The 18,377-nt window shown below is 39.9% G+C and overlaps 1 protein-coding gene across 1 annotated transcript in view; it reads left to right on the top strand.

Annotated features, from left to right (window-relative positions):
* DISC1 (DISC1 scaffold protein) overlaps window positions 1-18,377 on the top strand; it is a 2,387,713-nt gene that overhangs the window by 977,479 nt on the left and 1,391,857 nt on the right. The gene's annotated exons all lie outside the window — the stretch shown is intronic.

Genomic DNA, 18,377 nt, shown 5'->3' with positions numbered 1-18,377 from the left:
AATCATTGTATAGCTTGGAGTTGAATATTTTTTTTTGGGGGGGTAGGTGTGATTTTTGCTGTTTTCCATATATTAGGCATATAGGTTTGAATAAAGCAAAGGTTGTAGATATATAGCAGAGGAGTAACAATGTGTTCATACATTGGAATATGAACCAGAGGGAGATGGTGTCTGGCCCTAAAGGAGAGTCTAGTTTTAGGTTTTCAAGGAGAGGTATAATGTCTTTGGTTATTATCATTTTCAAGTAGAACAAGGCAGTATAAGGGGAAGGTGAAGGAGAGGTTTTGTGAGGGAGTAAAGTATGTGAGCTGATGGGGGTGAGGGTGGAGAAGTGAGTACTAAAGTGTGAGGATGAGAGGAAAGAAGAGGAACAGTGGTGGGAGTTTTATGACTGGTTAACCGGTTGACTTCTGCCTAGAATGGTTTAGGGAAGAGAAGAAGGTTTGATTGATGTGTTCTTATCTGATGGCTCTTATGACATCTAATTGCTTTTTTGGACATGTTTCTGAGTAGGGTGTAGTGTGTAAGTGAAAGAGGTGTTTTTCTTGGGCTTGCACAGTCTTGTGACTATAGGGAAGATTGAGTCTTGTAGATTACAGAAAAGTTGGGTGAATAGCTGGTCAGAATTTTTAGTGTCTGAGGAGGGGGTGTGATGTTAGTTTGCTAATGTTTACTTGCAATTTTGGAGTGTAATGAGTTTTGGATGGGACTTTTTGCAGTTAAGGTGGTTGTTGAAGCTCATAGGGCTGTGATCACTTAGTTTGGGAGGGTGGATAGAAATATGACAAATAAGTGAGGGATTGTCTGTGTTATTAGATCAAGCAATGAGTGATGTGATAAGGAAGGATTGGGTCCGGTGGATTCAGAGACAAGTTGTATGAGATTAAATACACTGAGAAATTCAAGCATGCAGTTTTATGAGGGGCCAATGAGATTGGGGTTAGTCACCAAGAAGAATAAGATTGTTAATGTCTTGAAGAGAGGAGATTAAGTTCTTGAGAAGGTTACTAATCAATTGTATTGAGGCAGGTGGAGGGAGATAGGCTACAGCTTGAAAAATCGGAGACCTAAATGGAGAATGGATTTGTGTTAATAACTGTTGTGGAAGGAAATCTGAGGAGGCATTACTTTGAGCGCAGAGCTGTATGTTGATGTCTGACTTGAAAAGAAGGAGAATACCTCCTCTTGCTTTAATCCTGGCCTGGCATCAGGGAAGTAATCATAGCCTGGGAAGCAGTGGTATATAGAGGGATCTTGTTTCTTAAGCTAGAATTCATTGATAGCAGTGATTCAGGGATTGTGAACAGAGATAAGAGAGCTTAGCTGGAGTATTTTTATTTTGAATGTTTTGTTCATCACAAGGTATTTGGGCATGGATTTTACTCGATGCTGCTATGTAAGAGTAATGGGAGAATTATGGATGTGAACTTTATGAGGATTTGGGAAGTTTTAAGGGACGTTTAATGATAGATGGATGAAAGTTGTTGTGGCAGGAGAAATTGGGATGAGGAGTCTATGTGATAACAATGGAGGGGAGGGTTATAGAGGGATTTGTAGTAGCACTGGAGGGTAGAATGAAGAGGATGCTGTAGGGACTAAAATGGCTTTAGGGTAAATGGTGGTAAACTGCATTTATTTGAGGTGAGGAGATTTGAGAGTGGTGAGTGCTTGGATGGGATAGGCAATAGTAGGAAGAAGCAGAACATGAGGAAAGGTATTTTCTTTGACATTTTTTAAAACAATAAAGCTAATGGTGTATGGACATTCAGTATGTGTTCCTTTTATGAAAGAAAATGGGATATGGGTCTTTAAGTTGGAGGGAGGTGGAGAACAGGCTGAATAAATGAAGGGTCCTGGAGGTGACTGGAGCATTAAGTGGGCAGACAGATTCAATCAATTTGAGCAAGCTCAGAAGTCCCAGGACTTATCAGAGTTATCAGATCTCTTGCAGCCAGGTAAACAGGATTACTATAACAAAAGCAGACCACAGTCAGTTTGTGTTAGACTATATTATGGCATAGCTTTCATAAACAATAATTATAATAAAATATCAAGCAGTGTGCAGTAAAAATGGGGAAAGAGTAACAGCAAGGGTACTTAAGCAATTCCCATGGTCATAGAAAACATAAAGGATGGTCTAGACGTTCAACATTTTAGGTAGATTGCTGAAAAATAATACAAAAGTAGGCCTTTTTTTTAAAGAAAAGGGGTTATTTATTTGCTTGAAAGAAGACTGTTAATAAAGTAAGTGTGTGTGTGTGTGTGTGTGTGTGTGTGTGTGTGTGTGTGTGTGTGTGTGTGTGTCTGGGAGGGGGCTACATGCCCTGTTAATAAAAGTTGTTGTAGCAGAGCCAAACACCCTTTAAGGCGAAGTTGCAGATCACAGTCCTTAAAGCAGTAGATGCAGATGTTTTACTGAGGGGAAATACACAGATGTAGGATAGCTGCAGGAGAGATGGGATGCAGGACTCTTTTTTCCCAACAAGTTTACTCAGAGCAGAAAGAGATGCGCAACCCCTGACTAATTGGATCTTGGAATCAGTAAAGTGGTGCTGTTGACTGTAATAAGAAAATAAGAGCTGTCAGAGTAGAAAAGAGTGACATACAATATCAGTGTGAGGGCTGCATATGCCTCCTCAGTCCTTACATATGTGCTCCTCCACATATACCTGCTATCACATACAGCTACCATCATTGGCTTAGGTGGCCTTGTCCAGATCCTCCCTGTCCAACCTCTTACTGCATAATGAGCTTCTGATGTCCAGCAAGGCCAGTGGCGGCTGGTGACTTCAAATTAAAGGGGGGCTGCAGGAGACAGCTGAATGGATGGGGCCAATGGGAGGGGGTGTGCCCATCTAGAAAGGGGTGGAGCTATGCTCAAAACCACAACAACTGGAACTTTAATTAAATACGCTGCCGTGGGTGCCAAACCATCATTACAAGAGTCCAAGAGTCCATTCAAGACAAAATGAAGTGTAGAAGAAAAAATATTTCAATGCATTGGCTACATGACAACTTACTTAATATCTAGATGGAAACACAAAGGTTGTGAGGCATGAAAAAATAAATTGCTTTTTAAATACATTACTGGAATGCCAGTCAAAATCAAGTATAAAACAAAACAAGCAGCACTCAGCTCAAACCACTTCTCCTTGCACTGCACTTCTAATTATAATTTATATTCAGCTTTATAAAATTACCAAGTAACATGCTGAAAGTAGCAATCTCTGTGATACCCCCACTTGTAAAAATGTTTCTTATCCAAAAGACCTGCTGCCTGACAACAACTATCTACTTGTTTCATAGGGAACACATGATCAAAGTAAAAAATGAACAGCGAACAAGAAACAAGCTCAAGATAAATTGCTTAAAGGATTACTGCACAAGTTATGGACCACGCATGATAGATTGGCATTCTGTTTAGTTTACGGGTAAAGCCTGCAAAGATAACTGCAAGTCTCCAACAAATATAATGAGGCTCTGAAAATACTGTAATCCTGTCCTTTATGTCAAATACTGTCATATGCATTTCAATACCTAAGGCTTATACGTTATCTAGTTATGTCAATATTCTCTGCATGGCAACAATGAAAAGGCTTTCAATGTTGGTAATTCTTTAACAGTATGCTTATTAAAGCTTACTTGCATCTTACAATCTCCGACAAGCTTACCTGATGGTCAATAAAGGATTGCTACTTTAATACAGAGCAACAGGGCACTGCAACAGCATGCATTTTCTGAATAATAAGCATAAATCAACAGTATAAAAATATGACAGAAAACCAGAACATTCTGCAAAATCAAGGACAGATGAAAAGCCACAGTCGTACTTGCACGCTTGCACAGCATAACTGCTCCTTGCCTTGCTTGGACACATCCAGAGCCACTGCAATGGGGAGAGGGGTGCAACAAGTAGGTCACAGTTTGAAATGTCTCTGGCTGACAGTGATGGCTCTGACACTCATATCTCTCAACCTCAGTGCAAGAAATCTGGACAAAGCCATACATAGAAGTGGGACACAGGCCCAAAAATAAAGACAATGTTTAAATATTGCTCTTATAAACTTAGAAAGTTAATAGAATAGTAGTAGGTCTTGCATTAGTATGAATTTTTGAAGGTATGAAATCTGAAACTCAAATGTCTGCCATTATTTTCTAACTTCAGTCTTTAATGATTTGCTACTAATTTGCCAGAAAAACACAATTTTATGAAAAACAGACCAAAAATGTTATGCAAAAATATAAAACTGCCACACAATACAGCTGGGAACCTGTCAAAGAAGGGACACCTTTTTAAAATTAGTACTGTTAACTTGAGCAGCTGACAAAATAAGATCACCTACATGCATTTCTGAAATTTTGCAGAGGGATTATTAGGGGGGCAGCAACATTTCGAACCAAAATTGGGGACAGTTGAGAGATTTGGATATTCCTAATTCTATAAAGCGATTATTTTGCAAGTACCTCTCAACCTCTTAATGCAGGAAATCTGGACAAGGCCAAATATATTGGGGGAACATGCAAACAGTACAACAAATTGCTCTTGTATAAACTTAAGACAATTGATAGAATAACAGGTCTTGCTTTAGCATGCATTTTTCTGAAGGTTATGACGTGTGAAACTCAATGTCTGTCATTATTTCGTGACTTCATTCCTAAATGATTTGGCAGAAAACCACAAATTTTATGAGGAACAAACCAAAAATAAGAAGCAAAAATCTATTCATTCTGCAAAATTCTGGACATTTGAGAGGTATAGTTCAGCTGGGGCTGTCTGAGTTTGCTGCCCTTCCCCCCCTCACAAAATCATGGTCAAATGGAGCGTCCCCCCTGCAGCCATTCCAATGTCCCATTCCTTGGTTATTTCACCCCATTTGCCATAAACACTAATGTGCATACTGCTTTACTTCTGCCATGATATGGATTTCATTTAAAAGTTTTATTTTATATTTTACAGCATAAACCCTAATAGATATCTGCTAAACAAAGCAATGCAGTCTCACAATGAAAATAGACTTTGTGCAGAAAAGCAGAAGACAATCTGGTAAAGAAGATTTGGGACAGACAGGAAGAAGGCAAGAGGAAACAAGGGCGCCCAGCAAAGAGGTGGATGGATTGTGTGAGAGAGCTCTGTGGTAGTCAGGCATAAGGATCAAAGAAGGCAGAAGCATGTAATTAAATCTAGAGAGATGGTGACAGTTAATACGACACTCTGACCCCATGTAGAAAATGGGAAAAAGGAGGGTGATGATGATGATGAAGAGAAAGACTTCCACCACTAAATTCATTTAAAGTGTGAATATTGATGAGTATAATATTCAAAGAGTTCATGCAAATCTGACAATGTTGTCATATCACTTTGCAAGCTTGTGTATTCGGCTTTTTATTTGAATATTTGTAAGAATAGGACAGGCATATAGTAAACCTTTTAACAGATGAACAGACATCAATTGATAATGATAATTCTAAGAGATAGAGCTTTTCTTTATATAACAAGTGTTTTGTTTCTGTTGTAAACTATTCAGTCAGCGCATGTGATAATCTGATTTCTTACATTAGTCAGATACTAAGCCAATCAAGCAAATGTTATTTGGTGATGTGACATTAATCATTTCACTTTTAAATGGAAAGTTCCAGCAAAAAAAAAAAAAAAAAAGATTGCTATATTTATACATAAAGCACTTGTTGATGAAAGAGGTGTTTGAAAAAATGCAGGAACCCCCAAAAAAAAAAAAATAAAATTTTATATATATATATATATATATATATATATATATATATATATAGATATATATATATATATATATATATATATATATATATATATATATATATATATATATATATATACACACACACACACACACACACACACACACACACTAACTTTTCATGCCCTACAATCTCAGGTTCTCGTGAAATAAAGGATCACATAGTACTTTATTGTCCTAGGGATCCACTTAAATGCTAACAGAAGGTGCTCTTTGACTTACAAAGTGCCTGGACTGTGGAACACACTACTTCTGTATACATTAGCCTGTGATACTGATGTTTCATTTGACCCTAAATACCCTTTTTGTGGTGCTTTTGGTGTTGGACAAACCATATAGTTTTAATTAATTGGCCTGTTCTTCCTCATATTGACTAGACTATAGACTAGATAAGTAGATATAGAGTAGAAAATAGCAAGCTAAGCCCTAGTGAAGTGCAGAACTAATGCTTCTTGGGAAATCAGAAACTATGATGGTATTTTTACAGCATCCACATACTTTGGTCAATAATATGTATGCCATAGGAGATATAAAGATAAATGTCACTAAATGAAAACTACCAAAACCACAGTGCTCAGACATTGTGTACATAATACAGACCTTGAAGTAATTGATACTATAGTTTTAGTATCTTCTGACTGTACTGAAAAAAGGAAGGAAGGAAACAAACTATAATGGCTTAGTTGTGGTGCATAGTTATAAAAAACAGTGTTAAGCAAGAAGCATAGCTGTAACTTCTTCAATATTCTATCTGAATCCGTACCAGTAAACAGAAGACTGATATGAAGGAAATCCTTCACATCATAGACAAATGCTACCCACAAGTACAATGTAAGCGCATCCTGATAAGAACAATTGACCTTCGTGCAGAGAAATTTTTTGTTTAATAGTTAAAAGTGAATACTGTAGTACCTGGAAAAGAAAAGGGCATGAAAGTTTCTCAAAGAGTTGATCACAATAGCAGAATATACTCAGACGTAGCATAATTTGGAGATTGCCAAGAATGCCAGACACAAATAAACAGAATTTAAAAGAAACTTAAGAAGACCCCATATCATATGACTACATCACAGAATGTGAAGTACTGCAGCAGGAATGTGACTGTAGTTATGTAAAAGAGAGCCATTTTGTAAATGGGACAGGGTACTTACTTAATTCTGCACCTTCACTCTGTACTTTTCTTCTTCTTCTTTCTTCTTCTTTCTTCTTGTTCTTCTGTTCTTCCTTCGTTCTCTAGCACAGGCTGCAGCACAGCTGACAAAATCCACCCAAAATAAAAACGTAAAATCCGATTCCAAATCCAATGCAAAAACAAAACAAATAAAAATTATTCACAAAAAAAAAAGTAAAAAGATCACGAAACAATCCACAAAGAAAGCAAGGAAAGCTGAAGCTCGAAGCTAACAACTGAACTGACTGATTCTCGCTCTTTTCCCAGCACATAAAGCCCGGGAAGAGAGCGACAACCAATCAGCAGCATTTAGCCCAGCAACTTAGCAAGCATGTCATGACGTGCCTGCGGACGTCGCAGTCTGAGCCCCTTCTAATTCTATGCGGTTTGGAACCGCATAGACTTCTGGGCATCACAATGATGCCTTCATTACCCCTCCGGGCTGCAATCAAAACAAACAAAAAAAAAAAGATGTTTAAAACCGCCGCAGCCCGAGGCGGTTAAAGTGCGCACTGCGCATGCGCATACTTCCGAGTTGCGGACTCGGAAGTTTGTTTATAAAAAAAAAAAGTATCAGGTTTTTTTTGTTTTTTTTAAACACTTCTTAAAGTTCTTGACACTTAATTCTTTTTAGTTGAGGGGGCTGCAGTCCGGCAGTCCAATGCCACAAGCTGCCCCTGAGCAGGGCCCTGCCATTTGAGGGCATATAAACAACAACATAGAAATGGCAGTACCAGACTGAAATAAACCCAGGCTAAACCACAAAAACAAGCCACCTTGGTGAACCCCTGGTATGAATAGGTTGTACAACAAAAGAAAGAAAATTCTGTTGAAAGTAAGAGGGAATGTGCACAACAGAACAAAAATTCCCTCAGTCTAAACCAGTGATGTTCAACTTTTTTCATCTCATGGTACACATAAACCAATAACAAAATTCTTGCGGTACACCAAAAAATATATTTTTGGCAATTTGACAAAAATATGCATAAGTTTGATTGATTTAAAAAATCTTTTCCTCTTTTTGCTTGCATTTAATATTTAAGGAGATGTCTCAGCTTGACATTTTTTTTAGAAAAAAAATCTCTTTCCAGTCAAAAAATTGTGGTAAATTAACATATATTTTCTGAAGTAAAACAGGTCAGTAAAATAAGTCTTACTGCAGTAGTTACCAGTACTTAATATAATGTATCACATGTTCACAAAAAAATCCAATTTTAGTTGGAAAAGAGCAGAACATTGAGCCAAAATTAGGGACATCTGTAAAATTAGATAAAGTTGACATACGGAGTAAGCACCAACTTCACAGCTACGGTCACAGTCTCAACAATTCAGGGACAAATCATAAACAGTATCAAGGCAAATCCAGAAATAACCAGGAGTACTTTAAAATACTAGTACTATTAACTTGAAACATTGACGTACTAGGAGAAAGTGCAATATATACATTTTTGAATTAAAAATTCTATCACCCAAATTATTATCATTATTTAAGTGTAAATCACCAATCCCCAAACAAGTACTCAGTTTTAAAAGGGACTATGAAAGAGAAACAGCGCTACAAGTCAAAATTAAGGACAGTCAAAAGGTATAGATATGGTGTAATTCCCGAATGCCCATACCTATCAAATACCACACAAGAAGTCGTTTCGGAAAATTATCAAAAGCTTGACTAGTCCATCAACATATTTATAAGTTACTGTAATCCTACTGTTGGAACCATACTGTGAAACAAACATCGAAAATAGATATTTAAACAGTCTTACATGCAAGGCATATGTACTTCAACGTTAGTTAAATAAATAAAAACTCAGAAGGCACAGAGTTTTTACCAAGTAAATGTACTGAACTTCTAACAAAACGACCGCACACAAGTGAATGCATTCAAACTCAACAAGAGTTACAAAACTACAGTAAGTGCTTAGATATAATTTACCAATTACTATAAATAATGCAACATACATAAACATTTGGGTAATACAGTAACTTCTTCAATAAATACACTGCCTGTTATTCACTTCAAGGCTATTGTGCCCCTACACAAAAAGGTTTATCTTCCAACAAAATTCTAGAAAACTATAAGATTAATTGTTTTGTCACCAACTATCCCTATAGCCACCACAGATGGTTTCCATGCTCCTTGAAGAAGTGAAAACACTGGCAAGAGAGGGGCAGTGCAAATGGCCCTAAACTATCACACAGGGTCTTCATTCCACACGCACAATTCTTCCCATTAGACAACTGACTCCACATAACAAGCTTACCCACCAAAAAAGTGCAGTAATATATTCCAGGCATCCGACCTGGGCTCATTTTTATCCAGCCTGCCTTTCCTCCACCTGCACATTAGCCGTGTTACCGGGTTTTGCCCACCATATTTACTCCTTGATTCTACAAAACAGCTAGGACCATCAGCGTGTGGCACTTGAGTGATGCCAATGCACAAAGTATGGTGTATTTGCCTTACAGTTTTAAAAATCTTGAAGCACACCTGTCAGCCTCTCACAGTGCACCTCTGTGCTGCAGCAAACCTGTTGAAAATTGCTGGTCTAAACAAGTGAATCAGGGAACTAATCAAGCCTTTGGAAGCAGACTTTGAGGAAAAAATAGCCTGCAAAGCTAAGGATAACCATAAGGCATTTTTCAGTTATTTCTGCAATCTTAAGGGCAACACTCAACAATGTGTGGAATTAGTTGTAGATGACATCACTTATCCTCAGCTGGAAGATATACCAAATCTGCTGGCCAACAAATTCAGCTCAAATTTCACCTCCCCATTACCCCCAGTTCTCCCTCAAAAAATACCCTCCACCATTCCACTGCCATTTATCACCAAAGAACAGGTTGCCACTGTGCTCTCTAAAGCTTAAAATATGGCTTCAATGGGGCCTGATGATAAACCAGGTTGCCTCTTACATAGCTTAAATCATGACTTTTCAGGCCCTTTAGAATCTCTATTTAACCACAGCCTCTGGACTGGCTTTGTCTCAGTAGAGTGGAGGATAACAACAGCCATCTCTCTGCATAATGGGGGACCATATATTGACCTTGGAAATTACAGACCCATAAGTTTGACTAGACTTAGATGTAAGGTCATGGAAAGAATATTCATGGATCTGATAAATAATGACCTAGAAAACCTCCAACACTGGACCTGATCTAAATCAGCTTTGTCAAGGGCAGGTCATGCCTACTGAATCTGGTGGATTTCTTTGAGAAAGTTACAAAGGCCATGTATTTGGGTAAAACAGTACATACCACCTACCTCAATCTGACCAAGGAATTTGACACAATTGCTCATGGACAGAACACGTGGTTAAAGTGGGTGTATCCAGATCCAGCTTGAGACCATTTACTAGTGGTGTGCCACAGGGCTCAGTGCTGGTACCACTCTTTTTCAGAGTATACTTCTCTGAAGTCAAGGATAATATGGAAAGCCTCTGGATGACAAAGTTAGCTGATGACTGCAAGCTGGGGGCAATCATTGAATCCCCAAATGATGTAGATATCCTTCAGGAGGGTCTAGATCAGACAAATGATTGGTGCCAGAACCATGGCCTAAAACTAAATATGAAAAATTATATTATCATAACCTTTAGGAAAACAAATAACCAAGCAAATTACAATGTTGTAGCACACTCCTAAGAGTAAACTCAGAGGTAGGAGATATAGGTACACAGATAGATAGTATCCTGAGCTTTGACTGCCATATGTCCGCAGTGGTAATGAAGCCCTTCAGTGGGCACAACTTATAAGTAAAGTTATGCCATCCAGATCCAAGGAAATTATAGTCCCACTGTACTCAGCCCTCATTAGACCAATAAATAAGTACAGTGCACCATTCTGCATGTACTTGACTAGACATTTACAGCAGCTGAAGCAAACTCAGTGGTTCCTCACAAAGAATATACAGGGTGTGAACAACATGTCCTATACTGATAAACTAAAAGCCCTATCCATTTCCTCTGTCTCCTACTGACTATGAATGGGTGACCTATGCCCGACCTGCAAGGCACTCACAAATACAGCCCTGATGGAGCTGCTGCACATCCACATGTCAAACAGCATGATCTAGGGATCTAGATTTAGTCAGTGACTCAAACAAAACATGCTAGAGAGACAGATATGTGTCTCAGAGATTGCCTCTTCTTTGGAACAGGCTACCTATTCACATTAAGCAGAGCGCTTCCCTGGCCCTCTTGAAATAAAATTTGGATCAATGGACGGGGAATCACAAATGCACAACTGGGGTAGTGCCTATGTCCCTTATAGACAGGGACAATCTGTAAGATACTCAATGCATAGGCACAAATCCATGCAATCCTCTTGCCCCTAGGGAACCATATGTTGGGTAAAATTGAGTTATATTGGCTTGGCTTGTAAGGGCTCAAGCTGTTAACGTAGTAATCTCCCATGACCCTATGAACCTATGTCCATCCTGTGTGTGCTGTCAAGGGCATGAACAGCTAGTCAAACTCATATCTCCTGGGCTGTAATCAGGGCTGTATTCCTCTACACCATCAGCACAGGGTAATTTCATTAAGTTTTGCTTGATTTTCTGTGAGCCTTTTAACACATAATCATAACATGCCCATTTTTTAGCATTTTGGACCCAAATGTTCAGTTGTATCATTCGTGGAAGGTCACGTCGTGAACTATTATACTGTCACTGTATAACTCTTAACTAAATGGTAATTTCACTAAGTGACAGCAAAATTACCAGTTGTGATAGAATTACTTAAAAATAATGCCACAATTTGTGAGATTGGACCCCAAGGTATTATTCTAGACCTGCAGTTAATTTGGTTAATGCTGTCTAATACTTTTCCTAGATTTCAATTTTTCAGGTTCATATTTTTGGTATGCATCCTATGAGGCCTTATTTTGTGGAAAACAATAATGTACAGAATTACATACTAGCAACTTCACACCTTAAAATGGTATATAAACACTGGGTTGACAATAGTAAGTGGTACTATTGACAGTTTTGTTGACAGTGAAGATGTTCTTGAAGTTTACGTGCAACTGCAGATCAGTACAATTATATAGTGTTGGTATCATATTATAGAACCACTTGTAAACGTGTTAAGGTGTACTGGTACTTGCTTCAGTGTAGCATCATTGCTGCGCAGCAACTCTGAGGGTTTGTCTTTTTTTATTACGTTTGTCATGATGAGAGTAAAATTACTGTTATGATATTGTAGTAAAGACAGTACATATCAAAAGTCACCTAATTGTTTTTTATTATTTTGTTTTCCTGTATCTGAAACTTGTTGGTTCTGTGCTATACACACATTTATTTGAATGAAAAAAGAATACAGTAATACAGAAACTGCTGTGTGAAGACTACTTTTCAAGACATGTATTGGAAGAGCTAAAGGCCGCACATTATTTTTATAGGAGTTTTAACATTTTGTAAAATAAATACAGCATTTTGATGGCTGTGCATTAATAAAAATAAGTTTTATTCATAACAAAGGAAATGCAAACAATGTCTGGGGCAAATTAAGAATTTGCTGTTTTTACAGAAAAGAGATATTTTGAAGTTTTGAACATTATTCTTTTTAATAATATTACCATCATTTTTGTACACAGTAGGGAACAATTCCTTATTTATTAATTGTACTGTATTATCTGACTGTTTCATTTTTGAAGCAAAAACAAAACAAAAAAAGTGAACCTTAGAAAAATATTTCTTTATCTGAGAAATGTGTCTATCTTACATCCTTTTTTTTGGGGGGGGTTCCAGTCTGCACAACCAAGCATGCCACCACAAACGTCCGAGCTTGGATTTACCAAGCCTATGACAGTGCATGTGTGTTTGCATGATTGTTCATAAATTAATGGCAGACTGGTAGAAGTGGCAACAACGGGCTGAGATTGGGATACGTTTATTCAACAGTCTGGCTGTTCCCTACAACCCTCTTGAGCTGTTTTAGCTTGTATGGTGCATCCGGGAAGGGGGGGGAGGTGATAACGCCACAGATGGTTGTTGCTTCTCAGACAGATGTTCTTCGTTTTCCATTGCTGCAGTCCTTACTATTGGGTATAGTCCGCGTCCAGTCGGCCCGAATACCAGAGTATAAGGCTGGCCGTCAGGGCGATTAGACTGACGTCAGTACGCCAGGGTACTAATGCGCATGACCGACGCCATATCCTTAGTCTTTTGCCGCATGGTCCGATGCAGAAGCAGTTTTGCGGAGTGCAGGTTGGCGTTCTGAAATATTTCCAAACCGGAGTTTCAGACCAAACAGAGTTGGCTAAGTACCCGTTGGGAACATTTTGGTTTTTTCTTGCCTCAGTATTTTACCGGATGTCAGAAAAAGTGAATAACTGTATTTTGTGGGAAACAGATACCTCATAGGGATTACCATACCTTGTGTATACCTTGTTTAGGGCCTGAGCACGACGTTGTTGGTTGCTCTTGTGCTAGGTTTAACAAACGCACTATTAAGAGGAGGTTAGACTGTGCCAGGTTAGTGTTTGTTTGGAAGCGTTGCAATTATAAAATGCCGGGATGCTCCGGCCCATCAAGAAGCCAAGGACAAAACAGTGAAGCCTAGGGTTGATGAACCGCAGTCCCGACGTCGGTTCTTTAGAAGGCTCAGTGGAGCCAGAGGTTTTGCCAGGAGTTTCCATGGAGTCTCAGGCAGAAACTTTACTGTTACAGGATGTGCCTTCTCAGGAGGTAGGCCAAGCTGAGGGGCTTCTCAGGTAACTGTTCTTCCCTCTCTTCCCAAGGTAGTTAGAGCCTCTCCTTCTGTTGCCAAAACTTCTTTGAGAGGTAGGCCTAGTTCAGCTTCAGTGGTGGCTTCTCCTAGCATTTCGGTTCTGTACCTAAGAAACATATGCTTAAAATGGCAGAAGATTTGATTACTATGATTAGAGGTTCTATGCCCCGCCTGATAAGAGGCCTAGGGTGGAACCGAGTTTAATAGTTTTGAACAGTGTTCAGAGGCTTCAGAGTCTTCATGGAAGACTTGCAGGAGTATCCTACTTATTCTGATTCTGATGTGGATGATTCCACTCCTACAGCTTCTCCTCCTGAGGATTTCTCATTTTCAGAGACTCTGCATTCCATGAGGGAGCACTTTAAATGGGAAGGCCAGGATTACTCTGATTCCAGGAAAAGGCTTAGGAATTCTTGTTTTACCCCAGCATAGGCCCTTAGCTATTCCTCCTGTGTTGAATGTGGTGGAAGATGTTTTGCAGAGGCTTCCCTGAATCCTGACTCTTTGCCTCCTGCTCCTGTTAAGCCTGATAGTATTATAGGTATTATGTGCCCGAAGCTCATAAGTATTTGTTTAAGAGTCCTAGGCGGACCCAGAAACTATTTCTCAAGGGCCTAAAGGTGTTAAGGCTTCTGTGGTTAAAAATCCTGTTCCCACTGATAAAGAGGCAAGGGCCTTGGATAGGTGGGGAAAGAAAGTGTATACTTCTTCCACTCTAGCCATGAGAGCGTTGAATTGTCAGTTTCACATGCTAAAATATCAGAATTATCTCCTTTCACAATTAAAATCTAAGGTGGATGCTTTGGCGGAAGGTATTGAGTGTAAAGAGTTGCTGGACTTGGTTCATGTGTCTGAGCAAGTGGGTAAGCATTCTTTGCAATGTGGTTTTGATGCTGTACAGGCCCCCTCGAGGGTGGCTGCTACTAGTTCTGTTCTTCGCAGGCATGCCTGGTTGAAGGATCAGAATTTAGCTGAGCATGTTAAGACAAGGATTTTGGATGCTCCTTTACAGTCTGATGTGTTGTTTGGATCGCCTGTGGAAGCAGTTTTAAAGAAAATGGAGGACAAAGCTAAGTCTATGCAAACTGTTAAAGATTTTGCAGGTGCAGCCACCAAAGTTTAGTAGAAATTGGCCTGCTAAGGGGTGGACATATCCTGCTTATGATCCCAGTCTAGGGTAGGTCTAGACTGGTAGGGGGCTCAAGGTTCTTTAGGCCTAGAACAGGGAGTTCACCTGCTCAGACTTCTGGTGAGGGCAGGGTCAGTCCTTTCAAACAGACCCAATGACCTGTCTTTTCAGCTGCCAGTAGATTCTCGTCTGGCAGCTCCTTTGGGAGGAAGACTGTCTCTTTCAAAGAAAATTGGGATTTAATTACTCAAGACAAATGGGTGTTGGATATCATTCACCACGGTTACAGATTTTATTTCCATACAATGCCCCTTTCAAAGGCATGCCAGACGTTCCTCCTCCACAAAGAAAGGAGGCTCACAAGCAAGTTTCTCAGTTACTCCAGATGGGGCTATTCAGCCAGTCCCTGTATCAGAAAGGGGCCTAGGATTTTATTCTCGCCTGTTCCTAGTACCAAAGAAGGGGAACACGTGGAGACCAATTTGGATTTATCTCCTCAACACTTTTCTGGACATTCCCAAGTTCAAGATGTTGACATTACAACAGCTTTTACCTCTGCTGGGCAAAGATCACTGGATGGTAACTTTAGATCTCAAGGAAGCTTACCTTCATGTGCCTATAAGGCTAAGTTGCAGGAAGTATCTGCGCTTTCGAGCTGGAAATTCTCATTATCAGTTCCCTGCATTGCCCTTTGGCTTATCTACTGCGCCCAGAGTATTCACAAAGGTTCTGGCTCCAGTGATAGCTTACTTCAGGCTTCAAGGAATTCAAATCTATCCTTACTTGGACGACTGCCTGATTCTGGCTCAAGAAAGGAAGACCTTCTACAGCATCTGGAATATGTTATAGCAGTGCTAAGATGCCTAGGGTATTCTGTGAACGAAAAAAAGTCCAGTCTAGTACCCTCTCAAGACATGTGCTTTCTGGGTGTGAGACTGAATACAGCAGCCCAGATGGCCTTTTTACCCCGGACAAACAAAAGAGTCTGTCACTTTACTTCCATCAACTATCTCATCAGTCCGTGCTGACTGCAAGGACAGTCCTTCAAGCATTAGGGTTCATGGCATCTTGTATTCTGGTGCTTCCCAATGCCAAACTGCATATGAGGAAGCTACAATGGTATCTCAAAAATGTATGGACACAGCACTGCCAGGATTTGGACACTGTCATTCAAATAATACCTTGCCTTCAAAAGAATTCTTGTGGTGGGCTCAGGAATGTCACCTAAACAAGGGACTCTCTGTGACCCGCCAGAGGCAAGTCAGATTTTAACGACAGATGCCTCGGACATTGCTTGGGAGCTCATCTAAATGGAAAGTGGATACAAGACAAGTGGCCTGCCAGACTACAGCATCTACATATCAACATGAAGGAGATGTTAGCAGTCCAGTTTGCATTAATGGCTTTCAAGGAGTTACTTCTTCCAGGGCAGGTGTTGATTCTAACAGACAACACAACTGTCATGTGGTACATCAACAAGCAAGGGGGAACATTCTTATCCTCTATGCAGGCAAGCAATGATTTTATGGGAGACTCGCTAAGCTTTGCAACTAACTCTTCAGGCAAGGTTTCTGCCAGGAGCACAGAACTCCTTAGCAGATGTGTTAAGCAGACAAATCATGGATCCCCACGAGTGGAAACTGGATCTTCATGTATTTCAGAAATTGACAGTGTCATGGGGAACTCCAGACATAGATCTGTTCGCTTCTCCACTAAACCACCAGCTGCCAAAGTATTGCACAAAGGGTTTCATCACACAGCTTGGTGGATGGATGCTGTCTTTCAGTTGGAAAAACCTTCATGTGTATGCCTTTCCACCTCTGCCTCTTCTTCCAAAGGTACTATTAAAGGTCAGACAAGACAGGCCAAGAATGATTTTGATAGCTCCAGATTGGCCTCGGCAACACTGGTACCCACTACTACTGAGTCTGGTAAAGAAGCCTCCATGGCCTTTACCTCTGATTCCTCATCTGTTATCTCAGAAGGACGGTCATCTGCTCAATGTCAAGCTTCACTCTCTTCATCTAACAGCCTGGCATATTCTGTGTTGAAACACAGCAGGTCTCAACTTCCTCAACAAGTTTTAAATGTGATTATGGAAGCTAGAAGACCTAGTACAAGGAGAGTGTACGAGAAAATGGAAGAGATTTTATTTGGAGTACAGCAAAGAATTTGGAGATTTCTGAGCCTAATTTGAGTGTGGCTCTTCAATATCTTACTGAGTTATTGGACAAAGGTTTGTCCTTCTCTTCCATTAAGATTCATGCTGCAGCAATTTCAGCTCACTATGATTGTGACCCACCTTTGTTTTCGCATCCTTTGTTCAAGCAGTTTCTTAGAGGGGCAAAGAATATAAGACCCCCACGAGAGCTCCTACTCCTGCTTGGGATCTCAATTTTGTGTTGGAAAACTTACTCTACAACCTTTGAGCCTGCAGCTACTGCTGAATTGAAATACTTGTCATGGAAGACTGCTTTTCTGTTGGCTATTACTTCTGCAAGAAGGGTGTCTGAGTTGCAGGCCCTTATGGCAGTAGAGCCCCTTTGATTTTCCATAAGGATAGGGTATCATTACGCACTAATCCTTCCTTTATGCCTAAGGTGGTTTCTAGTGTGGATTTAAATCAAACATTACATTTGCCTACGCTTTATGCAGACCCTCCAAATTAAGGTGAAAAGATGTTTCACACTTTAGATGTACACAGGCAATTGCTATTATTTAAGCAGGACTAAGGATTTTAGGCAGTCTCAGCAGTTGTTTGTTTCTTTTGCTTTGAGTTCACAGGGCAAGCCTGTGTCAAAACAAACTATTTCTAGGTGGATTGGCTTTTGCATTGCATTTTGTTATTCCCATCATGGCAAGGAGATTCCAGCTGGGATTAGGCCTCATTCCACTAGGGCTACTGCCACTTCAGCATTTCTAAGGGGTGGCAACTAAGGATATTTTGGAAGCAGCTACTTGGAGTTCAGTGCATACTTTCTCTAAGCATTATCACCTTCCTATCTACTCTAAGTCTAGGGCTGGTTTTGCCACAGCTGTTTTGCAAGGCATGTTGTCAGCTCCTACTTCTTTATGATTTGCCAGCCTCCCTTACCTCTGCTTTGGGATTCTACCCATAGTAAGGACTGCAGCAATGGAAAACGAAGAACATAGTACAGTTTTGTACCTACCATAAATGTAGATGTTCGAGGATTCCATTGCTGCAGTCCAATTTACTCCCTCCTTCCCTCTGTGTTTAGGGGTGGTTGTGTAGGTGAGTTTACATGCTTATATTTTGTATATATTCTTGTATATATTGTACATGTTTTGGTGCAGGTATTTTGGGACTTGTCTTTTAGGGTCTTCTGACATCTGGGGCAAGAAAAGACTGAGGATATGGCCGGTCATGCGATTAGTACCCTGACGTACTGACGTCAGTCTAATGCGCCTGACCGACGTCAGCCTTATACTGGTATGGCGACTGGGCTGACTATACCCAATAGTAAGGACTGCAGCAATGGAATCCTCGAACATCTACATTTATGGTAGGTACAAAACTGTACTTTATGGCATGAAACAACCTTCATGATGATAGTTCC

The sequence above is a fragment of the Protopterus annectens genome, chromosome 1.part1 (assembly GCF_019279795.1).
Source record: "Protopterus annectens isolate FY-2018-M chromosome 1.part1, PAN1.0, whole genome shotgun sequence".
In the NCBI taxonomy this organism is placed as follows: Eukaryota; Metazoa; Chordata; order Ceratodontiformes; family Protopteridae; genus Protopterus; species Protopterus annectens.
This window is presented reverse-complemented; position numbering and strand designations above follow the sequence as displayed.